Genomic DNA, 21,037 nt, shown 5'->3' on the forward strand with positions numbered 1-21,037 from the left:
GTATTCTTACCTGGGAAATCCCATGGACAGAGGAGCCTGGTGGGCTACCATCCACAGGGTCGCACAAAATAGGACATGACTGAGCAACTAAACAGCAGCAAGCAAATATGTTCATTCATTGTGATTATCTAGGAGAGTAGGCAATGTTTTGTTTCCTAAGCTTAATTTACAAGAGTGCATCTTCTTTTGATGACATCTATTATCTCAGAAATGGTATTCTTCAGAACACAAATGAAGACAGAACAAATCATTTTTATAGTCCATGTCCAGTATCCATAGCAACAAGAATTGACTGAAACCATCACTATTTCAATAATCATGATCAAAAACCTCTAAGGCAACTTAGAGTCTAACCATCTTCCGTCAAACAGGAGTATGTCTATCTTAGAGATTTTTCAAATTAATTATAGACAGAACACTGGACTTTTCTCCTGACAGAGCTAGGCTGGAATGCCTGTTCCCAAATTCCTTAGGTTTGTGACCTTAGGCATGATATTCAACTCTGAATCTCAGATTCTTCAAATGTAAAAATGAAGTGAAAGTTGCTCACTCATGTCTGACACTTTGCAACCCCATGGACTGTAGCCTGCCAGGCCCCTCTGTCCATGGAATTCTCTAGGCAAGAAAACTAGAGTGGGTTGCCATTCCCTTCTCCAGGGGATCTTCCCAACCCAGGGATTGAACCCAGGTCTCCCATATTACAGGTGGATTTTTTACCGTCTGAGCCACCAGGGAAGCCCCTTCAAATATAAAATGGGGGTTAAATTTGTTCTGCAGAATTTAGTAAAGATCACAGGAGATGATAAAGCAAAACTAGTTAAGCATAGTCCTTGGCAATGTGAATTCAAAAATTCAGCAAAACTCTCTTCCCTGTCCATTTCCCTATTGGTATAAACCTCCAATAGTTTCCTAAAACTTTTCAGAGTTTCTTAAAACTTCCCAAACTTCCCCATTAGCTCCTCTTTGTCAAAACAATGCTAATATCATTTAAATCAAACACTGTACATAAACAATGAAGTTTTGATGAGTCACAAAGACAAATCATATGTGTTTAGAAAATAAGAGAATTTATTATTTTCTTTTATTCCAAAAAACAAGCATCCTATACCATTTCTATTTTAGAGAATGTTTCTCAAGAAGACTCTTAGTCAAGAGTCCAAAGCCTTTTCCACTGAAACCTACAGGACACCCTGTCACAGTGCATGTTCGTTTCATCATACAGCCAGTTGATGTTACAAATCTGGTTCAATAACTGTCTTTTAAAATACTGTCATCCCTCAGGACGCTGGGTACTATGCTGGGTACTATTGCACAATGGTTTTCATTACTTTCTGTGTCTCTAAATGACTCAATAAGTTCAAACAAGATGGTATTGATCCACAGAGGATAAACACCATTTTATCTTATTCATGGAAACAGTAACCAGGCTCCTCTAAAGTGCAGTCCTCACAGTCCAAACTCCCCCAGGGAAAGCACCTGGAAAGGGAGCAGCAGGACTTCAGTGACCTTCCATACAGAAATCTAAGTCCCATCTGCTCCTTGGCCTGATAAGGTAAAATCCAGGCAGTAATTAACAAATATTTACTGCTGATTCTATCAGCAGTTTTTCATTTTATCCCATTAAACCTTATTTAACCAGGTTGTCAGCTTTAAAAACTATTTTAAATTTTTAATTTAATACATTGACATTTTGTGGTGAATAGTTTTGATGGATCCAAATCCACAATTAAAATATTTCCCTTTATAAACATGGTTGTCTTGACTAAAATATGCTGGTTTCTTAAGCTCTCTAATTTTATTTTCTTTTAAAGATGTATAAACTGTTTTTTTTTCCTTATTTGGATATATATGTGGAGTTTTATATTTGTAGGTGTTAACAGTCATATGGAAAATATTTTCCAGATTCATCCCTGCTAATACTAAGAGGAAAGTAAGAAGAAGAATTAAGATAACTCCCTCTAGTTTGCAAGATTATATACAGGGTTCTGCTCCAGTCAATAATATGGCTAAGGAGAATTAGCATATGACAGTTTGGCCACATAGAATGACTAAGTGAGCAAACTGGCTTGCAATTCTATAAAAAACATTCCTTCCTTCAATGACATAATAATGTCTTTTATTCCTGTAGCAGTTAAAAAGCCACCATTTTTTGGAATGCTGAATTGACCTAAGAATATGAGGTTTATTGATACATAGCAGAATTAACAATTATGACACCTTATTTCTATAGACTATTCTAGTATTGAATACAGAAGAATTTAGATTTTTTAAAGAAAATTTCTTCACAGTCAACTTAGTAATCTTAGTTTCTTCAAGGTTATTGTCATTATTCATCATTGAATGATCTCTCACCTAGAGTTTATAAGCCCAGCTCTGTTAATGCAGCAATAATGCAGACTATGTTGGGAGCTTCAACTACTGTCCTGGACATTAACTGATTTGTCTGTGAATGAATTAAGAAGTTTGATGAAACTGTGAAGAGAAGGCATAGGAAACGCCATGGAAGGCGAGGGGAGAATCAGTGGCATGCAGGTCCCAGAATGAGAACAATGATAATAATAACAGTTCTTATATCAATACCCCCTTTTCAAACAAGAGGTGACGTCTCAGAGACAAGGAAAACCTTGCCCAAGATCACCCAGTTAATCAGTGGTAGAAACAGGAGTGAACTCCAGCAGTCTGGCACAGGGACCTTGTAAAAAGAGTAAAAGTGGAACGAGAAGCCTCGAGTCGGAGTTAGAAGAAAACTTTGAGGTCCTTTATTTGACAGAGAAAAAGCTAAGTGAGTGTCCCAAGGTTTTAAAAGACACTTTTTATTAGAGTGAGAACCCATATGCAGGACTCCAGTCCTCAGGCAGGTCCTTCCCATTGGACCACCACCCACTGGATAGCATTTCTAATGCAGCCGGATTCTCTATACACATTCTTGGAGAAAGAGTAATAGGACTTCCACGATTATGAGAAATATTCCCTCCATTCTGAGTCCTCTCCCCACTCTGCTCAGATTCATCAGAGACTCAGTCAGAGGAGACCCATCTTGTGAATGAAGAGACAGCAAGGCCCAGATCACAGAGGAAATACGTGCAGGCACAGGCCAGGAATACAGTGGAGATCTCTCTAGAAATACACAGTAATTGTCCTGAAGGACTTGGCTGCCTTAACACTAGAATTCTCTTAGTGTCTGAAGAGGACATAACACCTCCCACCTAGAGGGCACACCCTTCTCCCCAGGGACAGGATAATTGGGTCTATGAATGCTGAGGGAATCCCATATTTAAACTGACCTAATTTGGAGCTTTAAATGGAGACCCAGATGCACCCAAATAGCAGTTCCACCAGCCTCAAGAGAGTTTTTCATTTAGCTTAAAAAGAGTATGTTTCCAGAAGTTCCTTTTTAAGATACAAATTAGTTGGGATACAGAGTGAGAGTGAGCAGGGTGCTTTGAGGTGTTAACATTCAGGAACACTAGCCTAAAACCATCGAGCATAGTTACCAGCCTGGTAAAGTATTAGTCGCTCAGTTGTGTCCAACTCTTTGCAACCCCATGGACTGTAGCCCACCAGACTCCTCTGTCCATGGGCTTCTCCAGGCCAAGAATACTAGAGTGAGTAGCCATTCCCTTCTCCAGAAGATCTTCCAGGGATGGAACATGGGTCTCCTGCACTGGAGGCAGATTCTTTACCTAATCTGAGCTATCAGGGGAGACTAAAATCACCTAGCATAGTCACCAGCCTGGTCAAGTCTTATGGAAAGAGGACTTAGGACAAGTCAGTTTCAATGGTGGGGAAGAGAAGATGTTGAGGAGATATAGCTCAGGGTGGAAGTGTCATGGCTAATCAGAGAACAAGGGATTTGAATGGCATTTGATTTTTGAGAAAGAATTTACTTATTAAACAATTTTGATGTATTATTAAAGTCATTCGAGCATCATGCCTACCAGATACTAATTCCTCCATCTCTCCCTCATTTCAAAACAGTTACTTAATACAAGTGTATTTACTTACATTGGAATCAGAGAATGCCATTATGTGGTCCCAGAGGAGAATAAAGATAAGAGAAAATCTTATAATGTCTACAAACTCTCATTTTTATTTCTTTCAAAATAAGCCATAAAATCAAATATTTACTATAATAATAATAACTCAATTTAATACTTCCAATAATAATAATTCAAGATTTCAAAGTATTCCCACAATTCTGATGAAAACAAAAAAGCTGATTCATGGTGCTGGCATGGCCAAGAGGAAGATGAAAAGCAGAGGGCTCTAGACCCAGAAGGCCTGGGCTCAAATCCTAGCTTCACCACTTACACCCTTGTGACTTTTAGCAAGGTAATTTCTCTGCGTTTGTTTCCTCTGCTGTAAAATCAAGGTTGCTTTGAGATTGGATCAGAAATTACACATGAAGCTCTCAGAATGATGCCAAGCAAGTGTACACAAACCTCAGCTATTACAGCTGTAATTCTCATCTCATTTCTGTGTTGATTACACAATGCTTTACTAAGAAAACGGTTAGGAGAGAGAGAGGCTATGAAGTCAACATGTAGAAAGTATTTTAGTGGGGAAGTCAGTGGCTTAGAAATTATCTATCCTCACGACTGGCTTGCTCTGTAAATGGGGAGCGATTTTCTCCCTGACTCTGTGATATCTTTTCCAAGGCAGAGACGTTTTCTATCACAGGCAGGGCCTCCTAACAAAGTCAAGATGTGAAGTGAAAAGTGAAGTTGCTCAGTCGTGTCCGACTCTTTGCGACCCCATGGACTACAGCCTACCAGGCTCCTCCACGGGAGGAAAATCCATGAGGTTTTTCAGGCAAGAATACTGGAGTGGGTTGCCATTTCCAAAGTCAGGATAGAGTGATTCAAAGGGACCTGGGTAATTATCAAGGGCAGGAGCCTAAAAATCTGATCTGAAATCACCCCAGAGAACAAACTTCTCAGGTTTTATTATTTTCATAGTTACTACAACAACAACAACAAAATTATCAAAGTTTTCAAAGGCACTTATAAAGGTGCAGATTGCTGAATGATGGTCATTAGCACAGCAAAAAAGCAAGCATGAGCTAATATAAACTGCCCCCAAACCAGTCCCCTGCATAGGCATGATAACAGACCCCTGAAGAGGAAATCGTATGTGGAGGAGCTTTGGGGCACCAGCACTGCCACGGAAGGGGTTGGTGTCAGTGTTCGTTTTAAGGGAAGTGGCAAGATGAAAGGGCATCAGGGAGACTATAATGTTAACTTACCCACTGGGAACCGATTTATTGAGACTGTTGAGTTCACCATTCTTCTAGATGTTGTGTTGCATACAAAGATACATTGTACATTTGTCCCTAAAATCAAGGATTTTAGGAGAATCCATGAAGGATTCTCTAGAGCTCCCACAGCAGCTCTGGGATAATTAATCACTCCCTTCTTCAAAGCCTCTTACTTTGTTCGAAATGAATATTATTTACAAAATTAGGAGTGTCCGAAAGGCAAGAAAAGTATCCTATTTAATTTCCAAACCTAAAAGTGTAATATATGCATAACAGCTGCATAATACTGTTTATTGAATAAAACAGCCACCTAACTGGGGGAGAAGGAGAAGAGGTAAAGGAAAACATTAGTGAGTGCCATGTACCAGAATGTGCACTCATCCAGTCACTTTGGATCACTATAACAACCCTACGAGGCAGGTATCATCATCCTCAATTTTGAAATTAATAAACTGGGACTTGGTTAAATAACTTAAACCAAGTTTGCAAAATTCTTAAGGGATGGAACTCAACAGCTGAACCTAAGTCAGTATGAATTTGTGATCCCATAGTTTTTTGTTCATAACTATGACACCCTTAAGACTTATGAACCAATAATGAATAACACAGAGCAAAATATTGTATATTCCAATATCATGTGGTGAAACTATAAAGTTAAAGAGCACAAAATCTGGAATAGTCAGAGAGGTTATATAAAATTTCCATTCTGTTCAGCAAATATGTATGAAATGACAACTAAGAATGAGGCTAAAGGCTAAGAAGATGAGTGTATGTCCTTGGAGAGTTTAGGGCCCTCCTTCTCTTCATGCTACATTTATTTTCAACTATCGTTCTGCCCCCTTTCCCCCATCTGTCTCTAAACTAGTCTTTCTGCCTTTAAACTATCCTCAAGTTAATGCATCAGGCTTCCCTGATGGTTCAGTGGGTAAAGAATCTGCCTGCAATGCAGGAGACACAGTCGATGTGGGTTTGATCCCTGAGTTAGGAAGATCTCCTAGAGTAGAAAATGGCAACAAACTCCAGTATTCTTGCCTGGAAAATTCCATGGACAGAGGAGCCTGGCAGGCCACAGTCCATGGGGTCACAAGAGTTGGACACAACTGAGCAACAAGGCATGCATGCATGCAAGAAAACTCAAGAGTTCTCTTTCTAAAGTACACAGGGTCCTAGAATTCTTCCGAGGTGATCTCAGTGACTTCATAATACAACAAGAATGCTCTATTACGCCAATGGATAGATTGATTTAATTCTTGCCTGCCTTACCAGCCTGATCTACTGTCACTCTCGTTCCCTTCCCCTATTCTATTCAGGCCCTCAGTTGACTAGATAAGGCATCCTCACATTAGGAAGAGCAATCTGCTTGACTCAGTCTACAGATTCTAGCATTCATATCATCCAGAAACATCCTCAAAGACATACCTCAAGAAAACCCTCCCCAAATTGTATTCAAAGTCTAATCATACTCAACTTCTCAACCATCCATATTATTTCACTTACATCCTGTCCCCTACAGTTCATTTCTCCTCTTCTCCCTTCACCTAACTCCTAGCCATCCTTCAATTGGCCTGAGTGAGGGAAGGTATATGCTGGAAATATGAAGTGCAACTTAATATGAAGTATTAGAGATGTTTGACAGGTAACAAAATAGAAAAATTGACATTGATAGTTATATGAGGCTATTGGAATTATGTTAATAGAAGAGTAATATTAAAGAAATATTTAAGAAAATTAACCAGTGTTTTACAGATGGCATTAAAGTTAGAACAAACTAGAGGCTGAATTGTAACAGTGATCTAGATATTAAATAATGAATGAAATGAATGAAAGTCACTCAGTCATGTCCAACTCTTTGTGACCCCATGGATGATACAGTCCATGGAATTCTCCAGGCCAGAATACTGGAGTGGGTAGCCTTTCGCTTCTCCAGGGGATCTTCCCAACCCAGGGATTGAACCCAGGTCTCCCATATTGCAGGTGATTCTTTACCAGCTGAGCCACAAGGGAAGCCCAATATTAGATAAGGGTTGCTGTTGTGAAGTAATTAGCCTCCAACTAATAAAAATAAATGAAAAAAAATAGATAAGGGTTGCATAAATGATAAAAATGGCAATGGGAATTCAAAAGAAAGCTAAATATCAGAACACAATGGCTGATTAGAAATAAGGAGACAACGATTTAATGAGGTAATTTTACACCAATGCATGTAAGTTAGAATAAAATTAGAATTTATATAAGCTGCTTTTTAAAGGGAAGCATAAGATTGTCCTTTATAGCAAGTGTCAGATTGCCTCAGGGTCACTGTAGTACAGAGCTTTAGATAGTTGATTTTGTAAGATTCTCTCCAGGATTGAATGTATCCCATTAGTCAGTGATTGGCAGCTTTGTTAAGAATTGAGTTTTCAACTTACTTTTTCCAAATTGGTCTGAGGGTAACAGATGCAGCAAATAAGTTCAAAAGGACAAATCTCAACAAAAATAAAAAGACACATGATAACACCAGACCTCAACAACTAATCAGATCTCTGTAATCTGCCATACCAATTATTGGTCCCAGGACTACTGGGTAAGTATCTGCCTTTAAGCTGAGGGATATCTACATTGTATGCTGATTACCACTTTACCAATTTCTAAGTCAACTTAGAAATTAAACATACATGCAAGGAAATTCGGGGCTTCCCTGGTAGCTCAGTTGGTAAATGGTTTGCCTGCAATGCAGGAGACCTGGATTCAATTTCTGCGTGTATGAATTGATGCTTTTGATCTGTGGTCTTGGGGAAGACTCTTGAGGGTCCCTTGGATTGCAAGGAGATCCAACCAGTCAATCCTAAAGGAAATCAATCAGACCTGAATATTCATCGGAAGGACTGATGCTGAAGCTGAAGCTCCAATACTTTGGTCACCTGTTGCGAAGATCTGACTCATTGGAAAAGACCCTGATGCTGGGAAAGATTGAAGGCAGGAAGAGAAGGAGACGACAGAGGGTGAGATGGTTGGATGGCATCACCAACTTAATGACTATGAGTTTAAGCAAGCTCCAGAAGTTGGAGATGGACAGGAAAGCTTGGCATGCTTCTGTCCATGGGGTCGCAAAGAGTGACTGACTCTTGCAAAGAGTTGGACATCACTGAGCAACTGAACTGAACTGCAAGAAAATTCTACTCTTGTTAGGTTATGTGATTCTAGAATTTCTAAACTCTGCCAGTTCTCTTTCCCAGGGATCTTTAAGAAAGTCAGGCATAGGGTCAGAGTTGAACATTATTATTGAGTGAGGGTAACATGATAGCCATCTGATGATGGCTGATACCCTGATGTTACATGTACCACGACAATGACAACACCAAATCCATGTATGTATATGTGTTAGCCAGAGTTCTCCAGGGAAACAGAACCAATATTCCAATTGGAATCCTAATTGGCTAATACATACATGTACATGGTTTTAGTGTTGTCAAAGTTCTCGTATCTATAAGATATACATAAATCTGTTTATCTGTCAATAGATAAATAGGTTTATTGTGAAGAACTGGCTCATCTCATTATGGAGGCACATAAGTCCCAAGATCTCCAGCTGGCAATCTGGAGACCCAGGACAGCACACATGTAATTCCTATCTGGAAGCCAGAGGCCTAGAGACCCAAGAAAAGCCAACGTTTCAGTTCAACTTTGAATGTAGGAAAAAACTGCTGTCCCAACTCAAGCACTCAGGCTGGGCAGAATTGCCTTTAGCCTTTATTCTATTCAGGTCTTCAGTTGACTAGGTGAGGCCCACCCACATTAGAAGAGCAATCTTCTTTACTCAAGGACTTTATTTCTAAATGCTAGCAATTATGAAAACATTTACTCATTGAAAGTAATGAGAATGTAGACAGGACAAATATTAAAGACAATTTTGAATTATTTTCTTTCTCCTGTAACCTAGTCGCTGCCTTTCTTTTACAGAATTTTTTAGTAATTTTTAAAAATGTGTATATCCCAACTATTTGGCAGGTGGAATAAATTACTCTCTGTATTTCATTTTGTTTGACATTTTACAAATATAGACTAGAGTTTAATTCAGAAGTTCTAAACTTGGTTGCATATTATCACCTGAGGAGGCTTCAGACCATACCATTTTAGACTATCCTGGGTTCCATTCCAGACCAGTCGAATCATAATTCCTCTAGAGATGGTAAGGATGATTCCCCAATACAGGTGAATATGCCATGAGGCCAGGTAGGGAATCTGTTCTTTCTTCATAGTTTCTGCTAAAATTCCGGAACATTTGCAGTTAAATCTCAAAGTCCTAGTTTGACAAGACACACATAGGTTAACACTTCCTCTCCTGTCTTTCCTCATGTAATTTATAGTTTCAAGCTAAATTTCAGGGATTTAAAGGCTCTTTGTTGATATTTAAAGGTCATTTGAAGCAAATAAATGGTGAAGTATCTTTTGAAGAAGATAAAATGTACCTTTGTAATAACCACTTAATGAGAATATGCTAAATAGCAGGTGTTTCTACTGGACCATAAATTTTGCAGTTTTAAACAGACTTTTAAAGTGAAAATAAAAATTTTGACTATTTGAAAGGACTTTTTCCTCAAACAAAACAAGAAGAATTTCCAGATGTCAGGACTGTTTTGCAGTAATAATGATACGTGGGCCAGATGAATGTGCTTTCCCAAGAGTTTGGCTAGTCTTATCTTTCCAAAAGAGATTGTGTGTGATTCCTGATTTTTAATTATTAAAACAAAAGTTGAAGAGACATGCCTTCTCATCACCCAAATGTTCATAATGCTCTAATTTAGTCCAGGTGTAAGTATATACACAAAGAAATGTACACAAACTGTAATCCAATCATTTGTCTATTATATTTCTGCTGCTTCTTTTTTTTTTTTTTTTTTATAAATTCTTAGTTGGTAGCCCCAACAGTATTTTTACTCTGGTACAGTTTTATTTTTCTCCATAGATATTTTTACTGTGGTGCAATTTTCCCGGTATCTTAGGATTTGCTATTTCAAGTTACTCTATTTAGGACTCGGAATGATTCCAAGTAGGATGGTGTATGGATTTAAACATCAACAAACAGTAATCAAAGTATCAGCTGGTCCTATACATCTTTGCAAAAATAGCCATTTATTTAGAGATGGTGTCTGTCAGCATTGCTTCTCTACAACTGTTAATAACTTGTCTTAAAAATATGGTATACCTTCTGGATGGAATCATCAACTTCTTTCACCATTGGTGTCACCAAAGGAGCAGGAGAGAGAATAAAGTACAAGATTAAAGAGTGGAAGACAGTAAGAGAAAGGAGAAGGAAAACAGTAGTTTTTTAACTGTAGTTAAATGGATGTTTAAAGGAGAAAGGAAAGGAAGGAGGAGGAGGGAGAGGGAAAGAGAAAGAGAGAAGACCCTGTTACCAAAATAGTTGTGTTTGTTGCCCATTAGAAGTACTTGTGGCTTTGGTTACCCAAAACTGCACTACTGCATCAAATACTTGGTCCATAGCTGACACCCTCCTCTCTGACTTTCTACAATCCAAAAAAGCTAAAGATAAATGAGAAACAAATAATGCTTTAATTTAAATATAGGAATAGAAATTAACATGCTGTCAAATGACACATAACTTGGTCACCTGTGAAGACTCCACACTTTGTCACAGAGTGATGTTTGAATGAGGTGTGACCAAGGACATAATAGAGGGCTGGTAAGGACCATGTGTCCATTCTGGATTATGTCCAGCAGGTGTTAGATTCTAAATGCATCCAACTGAACCATCAGACTGTCCATCCACAGCACTATTTAAAAATTATAACAATAACTCATTTCATTCAAGCAAAGAGGCTAACTTACCATATTGCTTTAAATGACCAATAACATCTGTCCCCATGGAAGAGAACATAGACTCACAGTATCACCTTCATCCGTTACATCACGGTATCATGGTTTTCACACTCTAAGGGAGGCTGGTAGATATAATCTCCCTCTTCCCCCTGTCACAACTTGCCTATTATTTCTGAGATGTTGCTGATGTTTAGTTACTAAATCACGTCTGACTCTGCAACCCCATGGACTGCAGCACGCCAGGCTAGCCTGTCTTTCACTATCTCCCGGAGTTTGCTCAAAATCATGTCCACTGAGCCAATGATGCCATCCAATCATCTCATCCTCTGTCGTCCCCTTCTCCTCTTGCCCTCAATTTTTCCCAGCATCAGGGTCTTTTCCAATGAGTCAACTCTTCATATCATGTGGCCAAAGTAGGTGAGAAGTCAAATTTAGTAATTAAGAGCACAGATGCTAGACCCAGGCTACTTAGATTCAAGTCATACTTAGGCTTAGTCCCTCAGTCATGTCTGACTCTTTGTGACCCCATGGACTGTAGCCAGCCAGGCTCCTCTGTCCATGGTGATTCTCCAGGCAAGAATACTGGAGTGGGCTTACATGCCTTCCTCCAGGGGATCTTCCAAACCTAGGGACTGAACTCAGGTCTCCTGCATTATAGGTGAATTCTTTACCACCCAAGTCAACAGGGAAGCACAGATTCAGGTCATAGTTCTTCCACCTATTACCAAGTAACCTTGGGCTCATTAACCTTACTTGGTTTATTACCTATATCATAGGAATAATACCTACCCCACTGAGTTTTAATATGGATTAAATAAATTATATATTACACTTTTAGAACATAGCCAATAGTAATTGTTCAGTTAATGTCAGCTATGTTTATTATTATTTGTATTATTTGGAAATTTTAATTCTGCCCCATAAAAGGCAAAAGGGCTTTCCTGGTGGCTCAGTGGTAAAGAATCCACCTGTCAATGCAGGGGACGCAGGTTCAATCCCTGGGTTGGGAAGATCCTCTGGAGAAGGAATGGCAACCCACTCCAGTATTACTGCCTGGGAAATCCCATGGATAGAGGAGCCTAGCGGGCTACAATCCACAGGCTCGCCAAGAGTTGGACACGACTTAAAGATTAAACACCACAAAAGGCAGAACCAAGTATCTTGGTTTTGATTTGTCTTTTCTGTCACTAAACATAAATAATATATTTAAACAAATTTATAAACTACTTTTTTCTGTGAATTGACTGCTTGTGTCCTTTGCTCTTTGCCCACTTATTTATGAGTCTCTTTACTATTGATTTTAAGTACTTTGTATATTACAGATATTAATTTCTGTATATTATGTAGTAGCAATCATTTTCTTCTAGATTGTGGCTTCTTCTTAACTTTATTTTGCCATTATAGATATTTGTAATTTTTACATAGTCACATCTATTAGTCTTTTCATTTCTGGCTTTCAATATGCTTAGTTAGGAAGACTTTCCACATTGCAAGATTATAAAAATGTTCTCCCATACTTTCTTCTAGCAGTTATACAGTGTTTATAAAGGTTATTTCTTTTCCACTTAGAATTCGGGTATATGCTGTGAGATGGTATGCCAACTTCATCTTTGTCTCAAATTGTCTATGATCTCCCTATGATTACACCTGTTGGCAGTTAACTATGGGCTAGATTTCTTTTTTAACATGCCATTAATCTATTTGTTTATTCCTGTGCCTATTTTAATTATTTTTGTTGAAGTATAATTGATCTATAACACTATGTTAATTCTATGTACACAACATGGTAATTCAATATTTCTATGCATACCAAATGATCACCATTGCCTGTTTTAACTTTTGACTGGGCTAGCTCCAAGTAACTTCACACTTTCAATACATGCTGTGATATATGTTGCCATTTTTCTTGCCAGATTAACTTAGAGTCAGTTTGTCAAATTTCAAAATAATTTAATTGCAATTTAAATTGGTATTGCACTAGTTTAATTTTAGAAGAATTAATCTTTATAATAAGACCTCCATTTACCAAGGCTTTTAGATCCTTCAGTAGAATTTCATATTTTCTTCTTACGGATTTTGGATATTTCACATTATTCATTGTTATTTTAAAATTTTTGTTAATATTTTTTAGATACTCATTTGTTTCTTTCTGCTTAAGTATGAAATATTTTTATAACTGTCTTTGTAGTATTCTTTATTAGTTCTAATAGTGTTATATAGTTGATTTACTTCTTTTTACTGAGAATGAATTATTGCAGTATTTCACTAACTAGTATAATGTTTGCTGCATATCTCTGACAGATACTCTATTAATTTAAGAATTACTATTCTGTTACTAAGAGTTTTTTCCTTTTTTTTAAACCAATAGTGTGTGTTGAATTTACATTTACTCGGACGTTCATATTTTTTCTTCTTTAAATCAATGAAATGAATTAAACTAATAGAATCCCTGATGCTGAATAATCTTTGTAGTCTTGTAATAAACCCATGTTTATTGTATATTAATGTTTTGATATTTTGCTGTATGCAGTTCATATCTATACTTGTGATACTGGTCTATAGTTTTCTGTTTTGTGATATATTTGGCTTTGTATAAGAGATATGCTAAATCTGTCAAAATTTCACATGTTTTCTGTTATTACTCTATGCTTCAAAATCTTTCTATAATAATATATATTTCTTAAATGAGTCTGTAAAACTCATTTAAGAAAACTTAAAGTTTACAACAGGTGGCATAGTGGTAAAGAATCCACCTACCAATGCAAGAGATGCAAGAGACATAGGCTTGATCCCTGGGTTGGGAAGATCCCCTGCAGTAGGAAATGGCAACCCACTCCAGTATTCCTGCCTAGGAAATTCCATGAAGAGAGGAGCCTGGTGGACACAGTCCATGGTGTCACAGAGTCAGACATGAATGACATGCACAGACACATACAAAGTTTATAAAACTTGCCTAATAAAGCCACTTGGATCTGTTATTTGGGAAGAATACAATGATTTTTTCCAATACAGTTTACAGTCATTGGTATATTCAAATTTTTAACTTACCCTTGAAGCAATTTTAAAAATTCACAGTTTCCCAAGTAATTGACTACTGCATTTTTCAATTTATTGATAAAAACATTTTCTTTAAAAGTCTCTTGATCTGTGGTTATATTCAATTTTTTCCTTGTTTTTAAAACAGTTTTCTTCATTTTATCTTGTCAAGATTGCCAGAGATGTGCTAATTTACCATCTCTTCAATCAGCTCTTACATGTATTTATCTACAAATTTTTGTCTTATTAATTTACTTTTATGTTTAATTCCTTCAGATTTCTTTTAGTCTATGTTGCTCTTTTCCTAGCCTCTTTAGTGAAATGATTATCACTTAGAAAAATGCTGAAAATAAACAACTTCCTCAGAACAGAATCTTGACCATATCTCATAGTTTTTGATGATTTGCTTACATTGACATTCATTTATTAATATAATTTAACTTTTTAAAATTAGAGTAAGAGCTGTATGTTATAGAGAGCTAAGGTAGTTAAATAAGCAAGAATGATGAAATAATTTTTAATTAACCACCCAGTTAATTAATAATAATCAGTTAGCCTTTTATAGTCAGTCTGATGATTATAATGTACAAAAATGTACATTAACAAAAATGTACAGTACAAAAATTAACACAAATAAAATCAGCCTATACAGAGTTTTGTAACCCACCATTTTTTTTTACTTTATTATATTTTACAAATATCTGCTTAAATGACATGCTCTACTAGAACAACAACTTTATTAGCTATACTGTACCACTGCTTATTAACATATTTCTTCATCATTGGATATTTATATTATTTCTAATTTTTATTAAAAAATTAATTTGCTTTATAAGACATCACACATACATACACACAAAAGCATTCAAACACTGAGGACCCTAGAGATTTTTCCTACTGATAAATGAAGGCAAGTAAATGAAATAACTAGATTATTAAAGAAGTAAGAAAGAAGTCAAGATAATATAGTACATTCAAAACTGCACTTCTCTTCCCCTCAGTTTCTGGAAAGGAGAATAACCATTCAGAGAGCCACAGACCATGATGGCTAAAAAGTCAGCCAAAGCAGCAGATAAGGAACAAATAAGGAATGATTATTAAGTGTCTTCCATATGCCAGGCACATTGTAAGATGCTCTCATGTCCATGATCTGATTTATTTAATCCTGTGTTTAAAAAAAAAAGGAAAGAAAAACATGTAAGTATCTATGTTCCTATTCTTTTCTTAAAATAGGAAATAGTGTCTCAGAAGAATGAAAATCATGGTGGCAGAACTGAAATTTAAATGCAAACTTGTCTTTCTCTAAAAATGTGCAGGCTACTCTAAAAGGAGGATTTTGTCAGTATTTACCAGCAAAATTAATATAACTACTATGAACAAGTTTATTATTTTAAGTTAATTTTTGTCTAATTTTTGCTCAAACTGACCATGCCCAACTTAATGCATAATTCATTACTAGTGCCTGAAAAAAATAGAAGGTATTCTGGTTAATTAGATTTTTTTTTGTTTATATATGTTGTTTTTTAAAAATAAGACGCCAAGTATTAGGACTTTTTGAGATGTTGTTGTGGCTACACTCTGGAATTTTATGTATGCATATTCTGCATTAATTTTGTTACTATTCATGATTTATGGCCAAATAAAGAGCTATCACATTAATTCGCTTCCAAAATGAGCTTAAGACTAATTGTTAACACTTTTCCAAAGAGACTTTAGAGTTAATTTAAATTATTTTATCAAGTACTACAGAGTAATTTTTACTGAATCTCATCAGGCAAACGTGTAAACTTGGGCATAAACCCTTCACAAACCATTTCAGTACAATTTGAAACTCCTGTGTAAGATTCCCAGAGGGATATTAGAAGGCTGAAATTCATGACAAAATCACTTGTACAACTTGCATGTTGCCTAAGAGTTATGTCCAACCTGGTGTGTTAGTAGCTTAGTCATGTCCAACTCTTTGTGACCCCATGGACTGTAGCCCACCAGGCTCCTCTGTCCATGAGACTTTCCAGGCAACAATCCTAGAGTGGGTTGCCATTTCCTTCTCCAGTGGATCGTCCCAATCCAGGGATCGAACCCATGTCTCCCCCATTGCAGGCAGATTCTTTACCATCTGAGCCACAAGGCCCACATCATGCAACAATAAGACTTTAGGGAAAGACTGGATTTGGTTTGGAGAGGTCCCAACAGCAAGTGAAGCTCCCGTCAATTTGACATGCACGTGGCACATTGCTAGTACAGGACCCCAAGTATCCTCAGTCACAAAGAACAGCTTTTCTGCGCTTACCAAGTCAGGAATAGTGTTACTTTCCATTCAGTTTCCCTATCCATTCGCTTCAGGAAAAAAGCAAAATACAAAACAAATAAGATAGAAATAAATTAACAAAACTACTACATTTGCTAACTCTAGATTGTCTAGCCCAATGCCTGGCATTATACATTTGCAATAGATAGCAAGTATTTGTTGGCCTCTTGGTTAAAGTTGAGGACAATTACTTCAATTAGTTTTTCACCAAGAAACCTTCTAACCTTAGTTCTGCCTTTGTCTTTCACCTGCTTTTTGTTCCTCTCTGCCTCTCATTCATAGCTACCATTCCAGCTTTTGCAAAGCCATTCTTTCTTCGTCCTGTAAGTGTGATTTTCCATCCTGCATGTCTCTTACCTTTGTCTCGTGTCTTGCTCAGTTTACTGTTTTGAGAGACTTTAAAAGCAAACAAACAAAAAACTTATTTTCCCACTTTCTCTGTTTCCCTAGTAGCCACCGGGGCATTAAGATCTTCCCATATCGTTATAACTTCAGGCAAATCTGGATACAAATATCGCCTAAATTCCCCTCATATTCTCATATTTTCCCTTCAACAACTAGGTTCTCTATGTGAGCCCAATTTTTATGTTCAACTTTTATGTATGGTTTTCTTCTTTACAGATTAGGGTTCTGATTTAGAAGCAGCATACAAGGAGAAAAAAAGAGCATTGTACAGTATGTTTCTGACAGCTCTAGATTTGGAAAAGTCATGATCTTCCCCTCCAACCTTCTTTTTTCTTCCAGCTTCCTTCTTACCTCTGTTCCCTGCAACCTTCCCTGAGCCAGGACCCACTGGCATTAGAGACCATCAGGGTCAAAGGTCAGGAACAGCAGCTCTGATCTTGTCCAATAGTGAACTCTGGAAATTTCTATCAATCAGTCTCAGCCAAGTGATAAGGTGATTGCTCATTCCAATCTACCTGTGACTTTCAGGCAGGCAGAAATCTTGATCCCCAGTAACTTCCAGGTTCACTTTATGTTTATCAAATAGGCACTCACATTGCAAATATAAAACCAGAAAGGCCTTGAGAAAAAAATTAAATCCAAACATAAGCTCTTATTTTTCAATCACTTTGCACTCAAACTTTTAATTTTATAAAACTGTATTCTCCCAGATATGATGACTCATTCATAAATGCAGAGAAACTTGCAAATCAATTCCTTACATAAAGCAAATTCATTCTAGGATAGAACTTTCAGGAAGTGACTGGAACAAGCATAATAATAAGTATTAGGAAATTAGATGCAGACTCAATTTACTTCTGATCAGTGCAAGTCACTACAATTTATAAAATACCCATGAAAAGTCCTTCCTTTGTTCCACAGGTATTTACTAAGCATAAAGTCAGGCTAAACCTTCTTCTAGGCAAAGATGAGTACAACATACTCCTTATGTTCAGGATGTTCACAATTTAGTTAAGTAAGCAAATAGTTATAGTACTATCTCCAACAACCAAGGAAGGTATCAGCTTTCATGAGAGAATTAAGGATGTGGCATCTAACATTATCAATAGAGAGGATCAAAGAAATCATCACAGAGCAGACACTATTTCAGTAGTCTGGAAGGATGAACAAGGCAGATGTAGTCAGGTGAAATGCGAGAAGGGAATGGTAGGGAAGAGAAGGGAAGAGAAAGAAAGAGCATTTGAAACAGAGAGCTCAGAAGTATTAATATAAGAAAACATGGGAATTCCCAGCAGCAGGGTCTCTGAGTGACACTGGAAAGGGAATCTGGGAGCTGGTCCGGAATATATGACGTATCATCCTAAGGACTTGGGACTTTATTCTCCCAGCAAGTGGTCTTGCAACGCTACCCCTTGGAATTAGAGATCAATTATAATCACAATTAAATAATAAAATAGCAAACACTTTCTGGGCAGTTTTTAAATGTCAGTAGCCATTTTAAATATGAATACATTTAAAATACTTAATCCTTAAAAACAAACCCTATGAAGTAGGAACTAATATTATCCTAAATTTTAAATGTTAGGAAACTGAGACTCAGTTTCCACAGAATGGAAGCACAAAAGAGGGTAGCATATTTATGCAGCAGGTTTGGTGGTGAGCATACGCTTGAACAAAGTCTTCCTTTGCTAAGAAAAATCAGGATGGGGGGTTTGAGGGCAGATTAATGAAAGTTGGCAGAGCTGGAGGAGACCTCTGGTTTTTTATACTATTAGCCCCTCCTTCACCTAATTTTCATAATCAATAAGGAAGGAGGAGAAGGAAGTGCTGTCATGGCGAGAAAGACCTTTCAGCAATCTCTTCGCTGTTTCCCTCCTCTGCTTCTCCCCTCCAACATGAGTAATTAGCAGTGACAGAAAGGCAGGTGGGAGTACCTAGCATGCTAGACCTAACTCAACACTTCACAGATGTTTTCTCATTTCATCTCCACAAGAGCAATGTCACAACCTGCCTTTTATCCTGATTCACAAATAAGCAAACTGATGCTGTGGGGAGGGGAATCCATGATTCTTTCCTTTATTCTTTCCTAATATTTCCCATCATCTCTCTCTCTATCCAACTTCCATTTCTTTGCCCCTTTCTTCTTTATTCTCATCTAGGTAACCAACTGTTCCACGAACCTCTGGAATTTCTTACTGTACAATCTCTGAGAAGTTGGGGAGATGGCCTCTTCTCTTTCCCTTTTCTATTTTTACTTATCTGTGCCCAACATGAATCCAGCACTTACTACATTCTAGGAACTCTTCCGAAGCCCTCCCAAAATATTTACTCATGTAATACTCACCCAATGACCCCCAGAGAAAGACTACTGCTCCCCTCAGTGGAAGATTCTGAGTGACCAAGAGGTTAAGGAAATTCTCCAGGGCACAGAGTAAAAGGCAGAATGGAATCCAGGAGGTCTAGCTCCAGGGTCTGCATCCCTATTCAGGCTTCATCTTACTTGCCTTAGCAGGTCTTGGCACACCTGACCAGGCACTTGATCTCAAAATCCTTTTTGTCTCCTCCTTGGCTTCCAATTCGCCTCTCTCACCTGGTTCACCTCCTACCTGTCTGGCTGTTTCATCTCATTCCCCTTTGCCGATTCCTCTTTGATTCCTGGCTTCCAAAAGTTGAAGTACCCCAGAGATTAGTCCTTTGACCTGTTTTCTAACACCCAGTCCCTACTGATCTCATACAATTTCACAGCTTAAGCATCATCTCCAGGCAGATTGCAGCCAAATTGGTATCTTCTGTCAATAAATCTCCTATAACATTCTGACTTATATATCTAACTGTGCACTGAACCTCTTCACATGGCTACCTAATGGGCATCTTGAAATCAAAATGCCTCCAACTGAGTTCCTGCTCTTTTTCCACAAACTCCTTATTCCTCATCTCGGTAAAATGGCAACTCCATTTCTCTAGCTGCCCAGGCCAAAGAACAGTATCATCCTCAGTCTCTTGTTTTTCTCTCTCCCAGTGCATACAACTCATCTGTAAGATATATTCCAGAACTTGATCACTTTTCACCACACCCACTATCACCATTCTACCACAAGCCACTGGTCTCTCTCACCTGGATGTCGCAGTATTTCTAACTGGTCTCCTTGCTTCGCCTCTCAACCTTTCCAACCAGAGCAAGGGAAGCAAGGCCCTGTCTTAAATGCAAAATGTAAGAGGCATCATAAAAGTCAGTAGTTAAGACAAATGATAAATTAATAGAATATTTAAAAAAAAATAAAGAATTAATGAAAAGAATTCATGGTGAACAAAATGGCAGATTTTAAATGAAAACAGAACCAGATTGTTTGCCTTGCCTCCCTTGCTTCACCCTCACCTAGGCCTGACTCCCTTCAATGTATTTTCTTACTTTTTAAAAAATATAATTGGAGTATAATTGCTTTACAATGCTGTGCTGCTTTCTGCTATACAACAAAGTGAATAAGCTATATGAATACATATATCCCTTTCCTCTTGAGCCTCTTTGACAAAGGATTAATCTGCAAAATATAGAAGCAGTTCATGCAGCTCACTGTATACAAAACACCCAATCAAAAACTGGGCAGAAGACCTAAATAGACACTTCTCCAAAGAAGATATACGGATGGCCAACAAACACTTGAAAAGATGCTCAACATTGCTCATTATTAGAGGAATGCAAATCAATGTGTTCTTGATGGTTAGAACTATTCCATTAAACATGAGTCACATCTTCACATCTCGAGGCAAGAGTCAAGGTCCTTCCTGTGAACTGCAAGATCCTTCACAACCTGGCCCGTCATCATCTCTCTGACACCAGATCCCATTTCTCTACTGATTCACTCAGCTGCACCCTCTCCACCTAGACCTCCACTGTGTCATCAACAAGCTCGCACCTCAAGGCCCTCACACCTGCCAAGTCCTCTTCTTGGAATGCTCTCTCCCAAATACCTCCCTCACTTCAGCCAGGTCCCTTCCCAAATTCACTATATCAGGATTGTACCATCTAAAATTCCATGCCCTTCCCAACAAATATACTTCACATTCCTTTTCCATTCTTTTTTTCTTCTCTGAAATGAACATAAGCCCAGTGCATATTTTGCCTGTTTATCTTGCCTACTATTGCTTATCACACCCACTATAAAACTTCATGAGATTTGGGGGAGAGAGGGATTTGTTTTGTTCTCTGCTTT

At 37.7% G+C, this 21,037-nt stretch overlaps 1 protein-coding gene across 6 annotated transcripts in view; it reads left to right on the forward strand.

Moving 5' to 3' along the window:
* A1CF (APOBEC1 complementation factor) overlaps positions 1–21,037 on the forward strand; it is an 82,645-nt gene that overhangs the window by 2,017 nt on the left and 59,591 nt on the right. For 2 of the 6 annotated variants that reach the window (XM_043926621.1, XM_043926625.1), the window contains exon 1: positions 15,004–15,310. The exons of 3 other annotated variants lie outside the window; for them this stretch is intronic. The gene's annotated coding sequence lies outside the window, so the exon portion shown is untranslated. Of the gene's footprint in view, positions 1–15,003; positions 15,311–21,037 lie in introns of those variants that run through there. One more of the 6 variants, XM_043926623.1, reaches the window with a different exon arrangement.

The sequence above is a fragment of the Cervus elaphus genome, chromosome 15 (genome assembly GCF_910594005.1).
Source record: "Cervus elaphus chromosome 15, mCerEla1.1, whole genome shotgun sequence".
Lineage (NCBI taxonomy): Eukaryota > Metazoa > Chordata > Mammalia > Artiodactyla > Cervidae > Cervus > Cervus elaphus.